The sequence below is a fragment of the Pinus tabuliformis genome, chromosome J (assembly GCF_031772625.1).
Source record: "Pinus tabuliformis cultivar Carrire ecotype Pingquan chromosome J, CPIR1, whole genome shotgun sequence".
Classification (NCBI taxonomy): domain Eukaryota; kingdom Viridiplantae; phylum Streptophyta; class Pinopsida; order Pinales; family Pinaceae; genus Pinus; species Pinus tabuliformis.
The window spans coordinates 199,295,526-199,308,938 of NC_142295.1; positions in this window are offsets into that span (position 1 = coordinate 199,295,526).

Sequence of the window (13,413 nt, forward strand, 5' to 3'; positions counted from 1 at the left end):
CAATAGAACAGTGTGTCGCGGACCTCCAAGCACTATGGGAATAGTTGGAGGGGCTTCGTGCCAAGATCACCGTACCAGTAGAGTGACTCAGGACGAGTCATGATGATTGTGTTGGGGGCCTGTGGGGCATGGAAACCCCCCACAGTAGGTTTTGGGGCTCAAAGCCCATGTTTTGGTCAGAGGTTTTGTAAGACTCCACAAAGTGCGGGCGCAGAGCGCGAAGGGTGAAGTAAAGGTTAAGTCATAGGGCTATCTGCCCTAAAGTAATGTAATGTAATATAAAGTCATGTCAACCTACCCATGGTCCGTGGACAATGGGATTGTATAAATAGTGTGAGGCTCTAAGTTGTAAGAAAGGTAGAAGATAGAGTAAGTAGCGATGGAATGGTTCGAGCTTAGAGTAGGATTCTAAGCGTATTGGGTCGTAGTTATAGGGAGAGGCATTGCAACTGAGTGCGTAGAGGCCTAGTAGATTCCACAGTTGAGTGCACGAACCCTTGCAGCTAAGTGCATAGGGTGGTGTGGAGTCTGTAATCGGGATTGAAGATTAATAAAGAGAAGTTGATTCTTATTTCTATGTATTTGTTGTGCATTATCTTCTTTATGTTTGTATTAGTTTATGTATCACACACATTGATATGATTGTTGAATATGCTAACCATAAATCTTACAAACACAAGTTAAGTAATTAGTTAATTAGCAAAGAACTTGGGTATTATACGGATCGTGCCTTGAGCAGGGACACGAGCAAGCCACACCGCAGGTTGCAAAGGGATTGCAAGTTCATGTAGTGAAAGTTCGGACCATGGACCTCCAAAGCCCATCAGACATCTCAAGGGTGTGGAGACCTGGTTCTAGCACCCTCCCATTATACTTTGGGTGAGATCTCAATCCACACTCCGTGGACTATTGCTAAAAGGGCTAATAGTACCAAGATTTGCTTGGCTAAATCACCCCTGAACCTAGGTCAGGCCCATACAAGCCAACACTCTGCTTTATTGTTTGGCCTTCACGTTGGATGTTCTATTCACCTTGACCTTTCAACTGATACACTTTCATTTGGTTGGCTTGTCATTATCCTTTTACTGTGCTTTTCAATCTTACTCTACATTTTTACATTCTGACTGTGTATTTCCACAGTAAGTCATTTAATTTTTCCCATGTTTTAGCATCTGCTTATTGGATATTTATATCTTCATGTAAATCTCATCTACCTCCATGCACTTGGTAAAAGTAGGCTTATTCACAAAAAGGTGTTTTACCCCATGCTGGAGGTAAAACAAATTCTCAAAAGTTTGGTATAGGACCTTCCCGGTAGGCATCCCCTTCATAGCTGAAGTATTTACTCGATCTCTAGCCACTTCTATGATTTTTCTATTGTAGTCCTCCTGTGGCATGAACTTGTCATTTATTACCAAGAGATTTGGCAGACCCTTTTGCCTCAAAACTTCAAACTTAACCATGAATCTATCTATAGCTAGTTGCATGGTTTGGAACTTATCTTCAAGGTTTAAAATTAAATTCCTCTTGGTGACGACCCTTTTTACTTCCACTACTGTACCTATTCTCTCAGGTATCTCTAATTCCTACAATTCACACTTATTTTTGGAGTTAGGGAAGTGAATGATCCTTGCAGCTTCCTCTGGCATGTCTCTCAATTCTACTTTTACTCTCTATATGGCTTCTGTAGCCTCTTTTACTAAGTCAATCTATTCAAAAATTACTTGGATGGATGGCCAAATATCATTGACAGAGTCAATCATATTGGCCCATAATTGTTCCTTAGCCTATCCAAGGGGTTCCTTTAAAGTCAATTCTTTCTACAAGTTTTTTATTCTTTCATTCATCCTGGTTGATTTTTGCACTTCTCTTTGTGCATAACCTATGCAAGCTTATAGTTAGTCTATAGACTGGTCACCTTTTCCTTGAGCTTGTTCATTTCTGTGTTCTGAATGGACATGTCTTCCATTTCCTTGACCAATTTGTTAGCCTCATCACCTGTTGACCCTGTTGGTGACGTAGACGTTGTAGAAGTTGGCAGTGTTGTAGTCATTGTAGCAATAGGAGCTAATGATGTTGCCAAAGTGGAAGGTACTGTAGTAGTAACTATTGTGATAATAGTGGGAAGGGTAGTCTCTAGACTATCTTTTTTTACCTGTATCGAGCTATCTAACTCCTTTTCCATTTCCTTCAATTGATAATTCAATTGTAAAACCAGTTCCATCATCTATTCTTGATGTGTTTAGCTCTCCAGAACCTCTTTTGTCTGTAGGTGCTTTGAATGATGAATTTTTAATTGTTTTTTAAGAGCTGCAATGTCCTCATTCTTCTTCTTGATCAACTTCTCAGCAGCTTTGATGTCATTGGGATCATGTCCCAACTCAATTACCAAGTCCTCCAATGATTTGATCCTATTGTCCTTGGCTTGTGAGGAGGCCTTTTCCAATTTATATTGGGATTTAATGTTATCCAAGGAGCTTTGTAGCTTATATGTAACCATGGTCTTTCTTGTCAATGTGGAGTAGATCATCTCTCCTCCCTACTTGTGGAATTCTATCTTGTCAATGGGATGAATATTCCTGGCCAACACCTCAAAATCTGTTTTTCTATAGTCAACTAATGTCTTTGGCTACTGTACAGTTGGTTGCATGAAGGACACTTGAATTTTCACTGCTTTGGTGTCGAAACATGACCTCAGCCTGCTCTAATGAGCTAGTGTGTCATTGAAGTATTCAACATATGTTTCAGTCTTCAACTTCTTATTTCTCAACTTCATATCCTTGTATCCATCCTTGATATCTTTTTCCTTATTTGTTGGCCTGGTCAAGAAGAAACCTCAACACTGAGCTGTCTCTCAATCAGTTGAGTTTTAGATGTTGATGGTTGTTGTGTTTCCCATGAAGCAGTTGTGCTTTTACTTCTTTCCACCATTGTATCAATGTCAATGATTTCCACTGATTCAATGGTTTCTTCTTGTTCAGTTACAAGATTCATCTTGGGCCTATTCCTGAGCTCAAAATGCTCATCTGTGGTCCCCATACCAGAACTAGAACCCTCCTCCCTATTTCTCTTTGGGTTTCTCTCCTCATTTCCTCGTGTCTGTAAAACATGAGGAATATTCATGGGTTCCCCTAGTTCTGGAACCTGCAGGAAAGAAATTTCATCAATTTGTTTCTCTACATCAATCAGTGTATTTTCTACATCCACTACTGTGCTATCCATGTTAATTAATGTGTTTTCCAACCATTCTGATTGGTTGGAAAACCTCTCAATATCCAGTCTAGAATGGTGGATGGAAGGTCCCAATTTGACCTTGATTCTTAACTTATTTATGACCCCATGAGGGTCATACTGCCACATAAAGCTGTTCCTGAATTTCATTTCCTACAACATCTTTTCAGCCTCTGGTCCAGCCTCTCTATTATTACAAATTAAGAGCCCAACTGATTTTTCATTTTAAATTGGGTTTTATTACTAGCTTCTAGGAAGTTGACTTCATTAGAATTGATGATCTTCCTAAAATATTCCATTGCAAATATCCTCATAGGGAGGTATTTGGGAAATTTGTAAGTGGCAAGTTGGCATCCATAAATTCTAATCTTTGTGTTGTTCTAGCACAGATACCAGTCTCCCACCTTACTATTATTAGCCAACTGTAACACCCTTTTGATTTCTTAGCGGATACTGGGCTAAGGGCTACTGGTTAGCATGTTAATGACTAGATGGAAAAATGAACCAATGAAATCCTTATAGGCGAATGCAGTGGAATATTTCTGGATCAAGGGTGTCCGATAAATAACTGACCTTGGATTCCCTTTGGTATCCAACTTCTGGATGCTGATAGGGAATTTGTTTGATTGATAATATAAAAACATATGAAATAACACAGAGGAGTACTTGAAGACTCTCTCAGTTGGTAGTCTAATGAACTGTTCATGCATCTTGTCTGCAATGAACTGAGCATAGATGTAAATGACAACAGGAGGCTTGCCTGGGCTAAAGATGGAAAGAAGGGTTGGGACAACCACATCGACATGCTCTTCTGAGGTATACCGTAGGATGCAATAGAGAATGGTAATAATCTATCTGCCTCTCTCTGAAAAGATGGTGGTAGCATAAGGGGGAATATCTATGGGAGTATGGCGGTCCTCTATAATGAAAGTCTGGAATATTTGGGCTATTTTGGCCAGGTCTAACTTGACATATAGGTCCAGCAAGTCACTAATAGATAGTGGGGTCTCACTAGGGCTTGGTTGGACTTGCAGCATTTGGTTGATATATTCTGAAGTGATAGTAAATAACACTTGCTGGTTAGGGGTGATAATAGCTCTTTGGCTAGGAATGTAGCAAACATGACAGAAATGAATGATGTCTAGGAAAGGGTGTATTTCTGGAAACAAATATTTGGGTCAATTAGATTCCCAAAGGTGGACGTCATCGTTCTGGTTTAGGAATCTTTCCTTACTCTAGCAGTGGATCTTTAGAAGGTAAGTTGGGGATGCAGTATCCTTTATTTGAAAATCTTTGTCTGCTAATGCTAGGCGATTGATGTCCAAGTGAGGGGTTGACAGAGGTCTCATGTCCATAGAGGTCTGGGAAGGCATGACTGAGTTTATAGATATGAATTAGGCCTGTAGTGGTTGTAGAAGTGAGTTTTGGAAGCCCTGGAATAGTAGGATGTGTTGGGCATGGAATCCCTCACCATAGTAAGTTTTGGGGCTCAAAGCCCAAGTTTTGGTCAAAGGTTTTGTAAAACTCTATGAATTACGGGTGAAGAGCACGAAGTAGAGGTTAAGTCATAGGGTTGTCCACCCTAATGTAATGTAATGTAATTTAAAGGCATGTCGACCTACCCATGGTCCACGGACCATGGGATTGTATAGATAGAGTGAAGCTCTAAGTTGTAAAGATAACAACTGATAGAGTGATTAGCAAAGGAATGGTTCTATCTTAGAGTAGAATTTGAAGTGTATTGGGTTCTAGTAGTAGGAAGAGGCTCTGCAGATGAGTGCGTAGAGGCCTAGTAGAGTCTGCAGTTGTGTGCTCAGACCCCTGCAGCTGAGTGCACATGGTACTATCGAGTTTGTAAACAAGATTGAAGATTAATAAAAGAAAATTTGATTCCTCTTCCAGTGTATTGGCTGTGTATTATATTCTTTATGTTTGTATTCGTTTATGTATTGCACGCACTGATATGATTACTAAATATGTTGCAATAACCATAAATATTGCACACACAAGTTAAGTAATTGGTTAATTAGCAAGGATCGTGGGTATTATGCGGGTCGCGCACCGAGTAGGGCTACGTAGAAGCCGCACTGTAGGTCATGAAGGGATCACAAGTGTGCATAGCGACAGGTCAGACCGTGGACCTCCAGAAGCCCATCAGAGATCCCAAGGGTGCGAAAACTTGGTTCTAGCACCCTCCCATACCACTTCGAGTGAGACCTCAGTCTATGCTCTGCGGACTATTGTTGAAAGGGCCAGTAGTACCAGGATTTTCTTAGCTAAATCACCTCTAAACCTAGGTTAGGCCCATACAAGCCAAAAAATGGTTTCGTTGCTGGGACTACGATCTACATAAAGGATGTCTGATCTCGTGCCACTGGAATCCTATAAAGAAAGAAATTGAAGAGTGGTTGGATAATAAGATTCACGAGTTCATGGCGCAGGAAAATAGAAATCTACTAGTATCTAACGAATAATGGCTGGATCACTACTTATACACAGAAATCCATGAAATTTTCTTTGCATATTTTTCATCGGAGCTACATGAGCGGATCGCAAAGTTAGCGGATAGCCAAGGAAGGTGTAGTCTCGACAAACCAATAGTGTGGACTCCGGAACTAGTGCGCAAACTAGAAGCCTCAGAAGAGAAGATAGCACGAGCTATTGTTTCTAGGAAAACTAGTGTCTTTTCAATTGACTAGCCCTCTAGGATTGGTAGCTACCCTAGAAACAAACAGTTTAAAGAAATTTGTGATTTCCTCTATGTATGATAGATAAGAGAGAGGCAAAGGAACCAACCTAGATCTTCCACTTAACTCCTTGCTTGATCTCTCTCCCCCTTGACAGAGCTTGCAACTCCTCTACGTACTTATCCCGCTTGGAGAGTACCTGTAGAAACACAGTAACAAAGAACTACCAAAGCATCTCAATCTATTATATCATAAGCATTATAGAATCAGAAATACAATGAACATACAATAGCATTCACAAATAACAACATTCACCAATACACAATTGTATGGAGGAAAACTCAAAGAAATTTATTAAATAGAAGGGAGAATTACAACCCAGATATCTTATCCAACATCATCCTCCCAACATCAAAACCCTCTTCACCTCATGAAAATCAAGATCACGCAACAATACAATGCTCTTTCTCAGATAGAAACTATCAGCATTTCCTTACAAATTACAAAATTCCAGCCTTCTGATCTCTCAGATGAGGGATCCATTTATAGATGTATGCAAGGGTGTGAGTCATCTTCGGGTTTTTTATTAGTGTCATTTGACTTGTTTTTTTTGGTTCCACTTGGAGATTTCTTGGATCTCTTACTCATCCCTAGGCGAATTCAGAGAAACAAGTGTCATAGGAGAAGTTTCTAGAATATTCCATGAGCATCCACTTAGAAAATTGTCTTGGACATTTTTCCATCCTCGTTCATCTCACCCTATAGAAGGCCTCATCAGTATGCATCACACCTGGCTAGTGTAGAAGTCAGTATACATCGCACCCTGATAGTGGAGCAGTCAGTATGGTCGTGTTTTGGCCAGTTCTAGATGGTTTTTCAGGTGGAACTTTTGGGGAATGATGTAATCAATTGACCATGATCTTTTAGGGTATGAAACAACACTTTTATGGGTTAAAGAGACCTAGTTTATCGACATATAATATTGGGGTTGTAGTGCCCAAATATGTCTATAACAGTTGCCCCCTAAAGCATGAAGTCATAAATGTTTGATGTTGGGTGAAATGCTTTAACATGAGGATCCAAGGTTTTCGAAATTGGAAGGTGACCTGTATAAGATACAATACAATACATCATCAAAATATAATTTTTCATGATCTAGCTGAGGCAGGCATTCCCATGCTCAGCTTTATAAATTCATTTCATGTACATAGGATAGATAATCATCTGCAGTTGTAGAATGGTGATTCTTCATATGTAGGGTCATCATCCCTGGCTTAGATGACCATTTGTGCAGCTTCTATGTACATTTTCCGGGGTCTTCAAACTCGTTCAATCTCCACCCGATGTACAAGTCGATCCATGTGAAAAGATGTTCTGAAGTTGAACATGGAAAGACATCGCCTGATTACCAGCCAATAATGCAAGTTATTAACAGACGCGAGAGGAATCACCGATGATGATAATGACCCTCAAGGTACTATAGTACAATTCACGTGGTGTGAATATATGATCCGAGATCAAACACTACGCAAAATCTTTCGATCGAAGGCCATTGATGTCAACCTATCGCTGGAAGTGAGAAATTTGCCATTAAGGCATGCAAGCTTCAAAGTACTGAAATGGTTGTTTCTATGTCAACTTCTTGGATAACGAGATGATGTCGACAAGAAGTGACCTATCATAGGAGGGCCTTAATGTATCCCACATCTATGACACGAAACAAAGCAAATGATTTTCTGGAGATGAAAACGATTGATGATACAAAGTTTAGGAATGGTGGTCATGAAAAATGGAGGTTGAACGTATTGCAGTGGATGAGGCATTAACTAGATGGTGAATTCTCAACTGAATGACTTCTCTTAAACATATCAGCGACATTGAGATGGATTGGTAGCGTTAACCCCAAAAATGGATGTTGTGAAAGACCAATGGTGGAATGACTGGTGAACGAAATAATCCCAACCCGACTCAATCATGGTGATGTAGTGAAAGTGTCATGTTCAAGAGCGGCCTGCTACCATAAATATTCAAGTTTTCTTCCCTTTTTCCCCAGTAATCGCTGACCAGTACCTATTTATTTTTCTCAAGCTTGAGGAGGATAACATATTCTTGTTCTATAATTTGCCCTTTGCGCAAACCTGTTGCTATGTTTTAGCGTGTCTAATGACAGTGAAACTCGTTCTTGTCTGGGTGGACAAGTTTGTTGCTATTGTTTTAACGAGTTTAACGACAAAGATAACTTGGTCCTTTTCATGTTTAGAGAGTTTTAAGATGGATTAAAAGGAAACTCCAGAAGTTCTTTTCGTAGCATAATCCCTTAGGTCCGAAAATGATTAAAATAATACAAAAGGGATGACCTTTCGATCACTTTAGCGAGCCGAAAAATACAAACGCTCGAACTTTTTCATGAGATAATCCCTTAGGTCTGAAAAGGATTAAAATCTACCTGAGGGATGGCACTTTTAATTACTTTAGCGAGCTAGAAAGGCTAATATCTCGAAAATCTTTTCATATTTAACAAGTCTGAAAAGGGTTTAAAGAGGACTTGTTTTTTAGGAACGAGTGGTACCTAAGGTAGCAACTAGTTCCGGGTAAGCTTGGAACTTCTCAAAACATGGTGATGTGAAGAGGGTGGCTAATAGGACCACTCATTGCGGCTATTCCTCAAAAAGCTAAACAATCAAGTGGAAGCATATGATCGGCCAAAAGAATGGAGGTGATGGCAGGAACACAACCAAGGCTCAAAAGGCTGATGTAATGGAAATCACAAAGGTTATTTACTGAAGGTAGGTTCATTTTTTAATGATCTTGAACTCTGGGGGAACATACGCTCTATGTTAGTGCAGGTTCATTTTTTAACGAGCTTGAACCTTGCGGAAACTATGCTCAGTAATCTTTTCATTTCTATGCAAACTCAAAACTAAAAAGCTAGAAACAACAAAGCTAGAAAAACTATAAAAAAAAAGAAAAAGCTAAAGAACTACTGAGGTTAGGTAGGATGGTTTTCGTCAGCAGTTTAGACAAAACACTTCCTTTGCCTCATCCACACCGCAGACAAAGGTGAATTGTGGTCAGACCAATCACCTAACTTAAGAAGCTAAACAACTAAAAAGCTAAGAAAACTAGAGAATGAAAAAGAAATGAAAAGTTTGCATGCCCCCAGCATGGTGAAAAGGAGAGTCTCCAGTAACCATATGGAAACTTACCGTGGTTATGCAGGATGGTTCCATCCATCTAAAGCTCAGTTCGTCTTCCAAATAGACAAGGGTGCATGCACGCTAAGCTTCATTTCATTGACCAGACTACTCGTGGTAATTAGGTGGACGGAATGAAGGTTGAAGAGACATTGTGGATATAAAAGGACCATTTAAGGATGATGGTTGACTTGGAGCTATGCTTGAATTGGGAAATGAAAGCTAGTCAATGGTGACAATTTTGCCTTCATGTGGGAAACACATCTTTCGGAAGAGTGTTGAAACAATAGCATCCATGTTTTAAACATATTCATGTCCAAGGAGTAGATTTGTAATCTAACAGTCCTGGGACTGCCATCACGTTCAGGTGGACAGTTTTCCTTCCCAAAGTTATTAGTAACTTAGGAAGGATCCCTAATGGTCGACTGGTACCTTTGTTAAAGGATGACAAATTTTGTGTAACAGGCATAAGCGATGGCAAGCTATGCGCTTTAGAAGCAGTTAAGGAAATGATACTCACTAACGCACCCTCATCTATGATAGTGCCTGACACGATCATTTTGTAAACTTGTACTATGATCTAGAAAGGTACATAAGAAGGAAGGTGATATCTCACTAGTCGATTCCAATCAATGGAAGTGACTAGACTGCTTGGAGGGGGTACCGAATAAACCGGTGAAATAGCCCCTTGAGTAGCAGGAACTGGGGGATTTTCCTTCTGTTGTGAATGAATGGGCGGATTGGCCCCAAGTTCATCGGACTCTGAAGTAACAAAAAGAATTTGAACGGTATCGTTCTTACTCTCTTCGGGAAGGATATGATCTTCTGAAGGCAAAACTGGGTTGATTGCCATCTTGACCTGTTGTCTTTGGTCTAATATGGACTTAGAAGATTCACTTTCAACGATAGGTGTTTCGACTGATGGTTCAGTTAAGTCAGTCAAATTTTCAACTAGTAAAGGACTTGGGAAAAACTTTTTGTATCCAAGTGGAAGTCGTTGCGGTGAAGCAAGATAGTTATGCAAGACTCTTTTGGCCTCACCCAAAATAGGACAATGGGGAAGTGTCTAGTTCCCTTCACATAACTCACATGGAACTTTGACTTTTCCTTTCTATCCAAGAATTTCATTTTCACTAGTTGATGGTGTGCTATCAACATGATCATCAAAGGTTGATGACACCAGTTGGTGCAAACGGTGGGACTATTCTCTCAATATCTAAGGAATGCATGCACAATATCGATGAAAATGGTCTCCTCGACAAATTATGCATGGAAATCTGGGTTTAGGAGCTTTAATATGTGGATTTTCACCAGCTAACGCATCCAAATATATGGTTGCTTGTTTGCCCCCTTGCTAAATTATCTTCTTCTTCTTCTCCTTACCTTTCTTCTTCTTCTTAGCCACCTGGTTATTAGCATCACTACTTTCACCAAGCGAAGAGGAAGAAGGGGAGGGAGAAACAAACGAAGAAGATGACGAAGGGTCAACTTTAGTATCAACTAGATGTTGATTCGATTGCTGAGGAATCACATTATTTTGAACCACTGAGGTGTTGAGAAAAACCATACTGGCAGGCCAATAGTAAGTCCTGAAAGGGACAAAGTGGCCATATGAGGAGCACCAATATTTCCCCAAGAAGTAAAAGGACTAGGATTCTCTTCAAGAGGGATTCCATGATTGGTGGACTCCATTATCTCAACCTATGACCAATGAAGGAACAAGGATGTTATACGGAATTTAATAAATTTTAATGACGCTTTGACACAACTTTTCTTTTTCAATTTTTAAGAGTTGGGAAAAAGCTAAAGATGACTTTAGTCCCCTTCAATTTTTAATGAACCTGATGTGACAAGTGCTCAGATGGACCTTTTATTTTAAAGACTCGAAAAGGAATGAAAGTGACTACTCTGGAAATCTAGATAGAGGGATTACCAAACCAATCACAAAACTACAAAATACACCTTGGTGATAAATTAAAGATAAATTACCAAGGACTTATGTATGGCAGTCAATCTTCTCGAATGTTGTGTTCAGTGCATTGCGATTGATAGGGTGACAAACTCAGCTTGCTATGGATAAATGATATAAGCCTATTTTGGTCTCCCAATATATACTCGACAGTATGGGGAGCACAAGTCCATGCTAGCGCTTGTCGTATCAAGGAGGAGGAATCACCCAACCTTTAATGAAAATGATAGTTACTAGATTTTAGGACGTCGGAACACGTCTCTAGCCTAGACCTCTAGATGTGTTGCATTAAGTTCCAAAGCATTGTTAAGTTCATTGAAATTTATTTTAGAGTTGATCTTGTTTAAAAATTTTCCTTTCAATGGTTCACGGCATGATGTAGATTTTAAAATTCCTAAATATGCAGTCTACAATGATAAATAATCGTTGTTTATTTTGAGCAATGAAAATCCTAGCTACTAAGGAAAGAAGATTACAATTCTTTCAAACAAAGAGAAAAGAGTACACAATAAATGTAGTTTTCCTAAATCATTTTTCGCACACAGTGTAAATGCAAATGTAAATGCATGTATTTGTTTTCATTCTCCTTAATGTGAAAATGCCAAAAAAGAAAACTAAATGTAGTAAAGATCTGAAATATTTTTACTCAGCGACATTTCAAAAATTTCTTTTTCAAAATAGAAAGGAAGACTAAACGACACTTTTCGATTTCAAATAGAAAATGCTTCTGACACTTCAAATATCAACAAATCAAATCAAATAAATGACAAAAAGTTCAATTGACTATCCAGGGAAGGAAGACTCAACGACACTTCTCTTTTTGACACAAAATGACAGTTCGATTTAAGAAACTTTTCGACAAAGGATCGTAAATGGTGGACAAATACATAAAAACATTTACTAATCCTAATCAATGGAGGCTGATCTATCTGATGCAAGGAAGGTTGAATAATGAGGTACTGTTCATAAGTAACAAAACAACTAAACAGAGCTGAAAACAAGGACAAAACCCCCAAATTTCAAGAATGGAAATAGGCTCAGTCAGTCATCGCACCTGGGCTTCACAGAAACAAGGATGCATCACACATTTTACACTTGGGAGGTGCGATGCATACTGGCAGATAGTGACAGATAGTGCAACGGGCTAGGGAGCGCAACTGAGATGGGTTTTGGCTCAAACTTGCAGCTGATTTCAGTGAGTTAAGCTGAGCTATGATAGACAGTAAAAAGCAAAGTATAGAGGTATGATCTTAAGAGGTTACTGAGCTACCACAAGGGCATCTAGAATATTTGTAAGTCAGATGCTTAGTTCATAAACTAAACTAGAGATTGACCGAAGCAGCATTCATCTGCTATGCAATTGTAGAGCAAGAGTAGTTCAAATGCTATTCGGCTAACTTCAGGCTCCGTCTATAGTTTATAAAACAAACAACAAAAACCAACAAACAACTATTCGTTCCCCATTGGAGTCGCCATTTTGTTTCTAGGAAAACTAGTGTCTTTTCAATCGACTAGCCCTCTAGGATTGTCAGCTACCCTAGAAACAAACAGTTTAAAGCAATTTACGATTTCCTTTATGTATGATAGATAAGAGAGAGGTGAAGGAACCAACCTGGATCTTCCACTTAACTCCTTGCATGATCTCTCTCCCCCTTAACAGAGCCTGCAACTCCTCTTCGTACTTATCCCACTTGGAGAGTACTTGTAGAAACACAGTAACAAAGAACTATCAAAGCATCTCAATCTATTATATCATAAGCATTGCAGAATCAGAAATACAATGAACATACAATGGCATTCACAAATAACAACATTCACCAATACACAATTGTATGGAGGAAAACTCAAAGAAATTTATTAAATAGAAGGGAGAATCACAACCCAGCTGTCTAATCCAACATCATCCTCCCAGCATCAAATCTCTCTTGACCTCATGAAAGGCAAGATCACCCAGCAATACAATGCTCTTTCTCAGATACAATATATCAGCGCTTCCTTACAAATTACAAAATTCTAGCCTTCTGATCTCTCAGATGAGGGATCCATTTATAGATGTATGCAAGGGTGTGAGTCATCTCTGGGTTTTTTATTAGTGTCATTCCACTTGTTTTTTTTGGTTCCACTTGCAGATTTCTTGGATCTCTTACTCATCCCTGGGCGAATTTAGAGAAACAAGTGTCATAGGAGAAGTTTCTAGAAGATTCCATGAGCATCCACTTAGCAAACTATCTTGGACATTTGTCCATCCTTTCTCATTGCACCCTATAGAACGCTTCATCAGTATGCATCACACCCTGATAGCAGAGTAGTCAGTATGGTCCTATTTTGGCCA